Genomic DNA, 4,947 nt, shown 5'->3' with positions numbered 1-4,947 from the left:
GAGCCAGCAATGAATATAAAAAAAAAGGACTTAAAAGAATATTATCCAGGTCAGACGCACATGCCAGAATATATGTGAAGCGAGGCTTTCGTAAAGCCATTAATGAAATGCTACAAATTTGCCTGTGCTATTCCCGCGCCTTTGTCGTAAAATAAACTGGCGTGCGGATTTTCTCTCGCGTGCCTGTGCCACGCAGTGTGAGAAATCTGATATGTGCTTTTATTTCTTCACTATTTCTTATTTATTTTAAATATACAGCGACCGTTTCTTTGCTGATCACCCGCTGTGGGCATTTGCCATAGCACCCTCCGCTTCTTGGCCACCTCCCGTTGTGGGTACGTGCCATTGTACGGGAATCATCATCACCATAATCAACACGCGGGCACGTATCTTGGCCGATCCCCCGCTGTGGGTGTTTGCCATAGGACGCGAATTATAAGTCTCATATTCCTGTTTCGGGAATTTTCCAATTGGCTCAGTCGCACATGTTCGAAAGATTTCGAGACTATCTCCAAGTGTTCACAGATGCACCTGTGCACAGTCATGGTCAAGGCGCTTCTGCAGTTTCTTTCTGCCCTTCGACTAAAGTGCGACCTTTATTTCATATACCCCATCCAGCCCCGCCAAGAACTGCGGAGCTAGCAGCGATTAATGTTGCACTGAAACACGTGCAAGAGGAGTTAACCGCATCGAAGATTGCCCTCTTTACGGACTCCTGTGCTGCCCTTATCAGATTACACCGCAGTCAGATTAATTGCTCAGCTGTGCGCAGCATTACTGACTCTGCCAAGAAAATTGCTTCACCTAGGGTATCTCTCGTTGCGTTGCCCAACGGATACCTTCGTACGTAGAGATCGCCGGAAATGAAGAGGCGGATCGGCCGGCTTCGACTTGCGCTCAGAACAAGTGTGCCTGCCCTGGAATTTTGTGCAAGCTTGATGACGCTCGTCTATTGATTCGTCGACACCTACTCAAGGAGCTTCCAGGCCAGCGGTTCGAATATGGAGCATTCTCGCCCCGTATTTGAAGTTTGAAGTTTGTTTATTTTCAGACAATCATGTACAGATTTTGCATGGACGCTGGCGAAAATGCAAATAAATGCCTAAAAAAGCGCCAGCTACGCATAAACGTAAACACTATGTGAGAATAAAAAAAAAAGGAGAGAACAGTAAGAAAACGGCAATTCATAGTTTGAAAAGTTAAAAAGTAGTGGAAACCACATATAACTGCAAGGATACGCAATATATGTAATATATGATGGCTTCAAGAGTAACTATACAAACACTAGACAATATAATGAACAATATTGTAAACATGACAACAGCAATTCCGTAGAAGAAAGGTGATCATTTGCCTAGCCAGTCTGTCCGTACTGAAATGATAATAGGTAGGTATGCATAGTTTTTTTCAGGGCGTGCACAGAAGTACTTCTTTCGATAATTGACAATGCAATTGGATGTTTGTGTAAGAAATCTGCTATTGATTAATCAAGCTTCTGTGTGCCGTAGTTTGGCGGAGGAGGGGGGGGGGGAGTGCGCAGCTTTTCCTTTTTATAAAACGTATGTTGCAAGTCGTGGCATTGTTCTTTGCGAAGGCATTTATTTACGAAACCAGATGGATCAGGTACTCTTTCGTTATATATTAGAGTAGCTATTTTTTTATGGAGTATACTACCAATAGTCAGGATTTGTTGCTTTTTAAATATTGGAGCTGTATGACAATGGTATGGTTCACCTTCGATAGCGCGTAACACTATTTTGGAGCACAAGTATACTTTCCATGTTAGTCTGTCGTGGCAACCCATACAGGTAGACAGTAATGAATGTGTGAGTGTACAAATGTGTAGTGCAGCTGTTTCTTTAACACTACTGTAATCAAGCTTCGCATTTTTTTTATATAATGCCAATCCCTCATGACACATTTGCAAGGACAATATTTGTATGCATAGACCAATCTAGGTCATTCGTTAAAAAGTATACCAAGAAAGTTGTATGACATAACTCGGTCGATTACTTCATTACGAAAATGAATAAAGTTCTTGTCAGGAGCTGGCTTATTACGAGGTGTAAACATACCTTGTTTTTTTGGTGGTTAATTTTAAAGTGTTAATTTTAAGCCATCTTGACAGTACCTGCAGCCAATCGTTAGCCTGCTGATGCAATGGTTTTAATTTGCGGTCGAGGCTTGCCTCGTAGCTCTAGTGCAAAACTACTCAAGCTAAGGGTTGGCTGTGTGAACGTGCGCGAACGTTTATACAGACAAAAACGTGTGGCCAGTCCATCGTGTACGTCTTGCGGTTGTTCCGAGACACTTCAACGCCTGGTATTGTGGTGTCCCGCTTCCAGTACGCAGATCACGTGGCTGGAGAGGGACCATCACCTCCTTGGTCCGCGGTGCACGACACTCGACGAATGTTTGTATCTCAGTGGTTGTCAGTCTCAGCGCCACCAGGCGCATCGCGTGGTTCCTACTTTTCTCAAAGAAAAGAGCTCAGCTTCACTTTTACAGCCTATTTTTATTTCCAGGTAATGGGACATCAAACACTATTAATTATTTTTTTGACATTATTTAGTGGCGTGACCTGCAGTTGCAGGCCCTACTGTGCGTGTTCTGCGTTATTCTTTGAGATTTGTTACCTTGCTCTTTCGTTCCTTTCCCCGCCCTTTCTTCCTATTTTCCATTTCTATGTTTCTGTCCCTTCCTTCCTGAAGAGTAGACAGGTGTTATGCCCCTTCTTGTGGCAGTTGCCAACCTGCTCCTCGCTTTCCCTTTCCTGTCTAGTGTATACATGTTTTTAAAACAAATAATGCATAATAATTATAAGCATCCTCAATACGCGGCAATCATCTCAAAGCGGTTAATTGGCGTTGAAACATATGTACCTCTCGCTTCTGGGCCAACCCCCATTGTGATGGGTACATGCTTTTGCGTATAAATCATTGTCATCATAATCAACAAATGGACACGCGTCTTGGTCAATCCCAGCTCGTATCAAGCTCGTGTACTACAAGTGACTTCATATTTGAACGCATAACCTGAAGTAATCTCTAAATCATGGTCGACCTCAGATCTGACGTGATGGTGTGGCTGCTGCTAGCGTCGGCGATCGCTATGAGGAATATCATTGGTATTCTTGTCTCCTAACTCTCGCGCTATTGACCATGAACTTTTTTGTTGTAGCGGCCAGCGGTAGATGCATGTATTTCCATATGATCATTGCCAGTGAAATATTATCACATCCAGTGAAGGAGAGCACTTAAATGACTGTATGGGTTAACGAGGAAAGCAGTCACACATCAGTACGCTCGAAACGTGTGCCTAGCCATACTTATTTTGCGACATTCCAGGTCTCTACACATCAGAAACCTATTTTATGTCTCCATCTCCCAACAATCTTCATTTAGCCTTGTAATGCATCACTCAATTCTATACTATGCCTGAAATGGTATTATATCATTACACTACCTAGTATTTTGGCGTTCTATTTCCATTCTTTTCGCATCAATTCTGTAATGTCACTGGAAATAAAAGAATCACTAGGGAACTAAACGGCTAAGTAAGGTTACACACAGAAACATTCTTCATGTCAACACATTTCCAATGCCCGCACCAAAATCAATTGTTATTATTTCGCCCCCCAAAGTTTCTGCTAAGAATAACTAATGAATGTAGCAATAAGATAATAATCACCATAAACATGGATGGGGGGGGGGTAGCAACATTCGCTTATTTCTCAAATTTGTCGGCGGACTCAGTATGCCTCTGCAGTACATCAGCGGATATTTTTGACTTTGTAACTCGTAGACAGAAACTTTACAACACAAAGGATGTTGAAAACGGAGCTACAAGAACGGCTGCGGCGAATGACCGAAACAGATTTCGCAAGACCAAGCAGGCGTTGAGCGGACGACAGAAAGACGCCACCCAAATATTCTCGGCTTTACCAGGGGATTGACTTTAGAACGCTTTCCGACAAGTCGCAAAGAGCACATATCGTGTAACACATTGTATACAGTTTGCCTATAAGCGGTACTATAAGCTACTAAAAAATGCTGTTTCGACCACGACACTCGTGGCCTCTGTATGCGACCTGTTGGAAGCGCCGTACCATGTGCCACCATTCTAATTTTACTTTAGCATGCCCGCTTTCGTTGTATGGACAATGTATCCTTTACCAAACGTGAGAGATAGAAAATGAGAATAACGGAATCCTGGGGGGGGGGGGGGGGGAGGCAATTTAGCTCGTGCGGCTTACCACAGTCTTCATACACGACGTCTTTACGTTGTCCGAGGGCCAAGCCGAAGAGTAGCAATACAGCAACGAAGCGAACCATGATATGCGGCGTGCGTGTCTGCCCGGGAAGAGTACGAGGTTGAAATGTTCTTGTATGCAACGTCAGTCGGGAAGATGTAACAGCAGGCATGGCCTTAAATAGTGCATGCCGCGGTGATGCCGATTGCGTGAGCTCACATGACCCCATTAATGTCGACCGGAGGCCTTGTAGTGTGTAATGCGAATGCAGCGGCCTTAACCTTTATCTCGGCCTTATCGCCTCTCACTGTGGCGTTGTCCACAACATTACCAGGTAATGATACAGAAAGGGAAAGAGAAAACAAGCACCTTCCGTATTTCCGAACGCAATATCTAGACTATGTTCTGTCAAGGACGCTGCGCGGGAGATTATATCGAGGTTCTCATGAAGCTTGCCAACATTTCAAACGTGATCCAAGTAAACCAGTCGGTCGAGGACTATGCTTTGAAGGGCACGTTGGGCGAATGCCACCCCGTGAATTATTCTGTGCAGTAAAAACAGGAGAGCTCTGACTGCGTAATCATCAGCGTTCTTAATTTATGCTGGCGTAATTATCAGAATATTTAAAGGGTTCTGGGCTGTCAGTAGCAAACTTTTAGCACTCTTTTAGCTTTTCTAACAATACTATTTATAA

The sequence above is a fragment of the Dermacentor albipictus genome, chromosome 2 (assembly GCF_038994185.2).
Source record: "Dermacentor albipictus isolate Rhodes 1998 colony chromosome 2, USDA_Dalb.pri_finalv2, whole genome shotgun sequence".
Classification (NCBI taxonomy): domain Eukaryota; kingdom Metazoa; phylum Arthropoda; class Arachnida; order Ixodida; family Ixodidae; genus Dermacentor; species Dermacentor albipictus.
Note: the sequence above shows the minus strand (reverse complement) of the source record.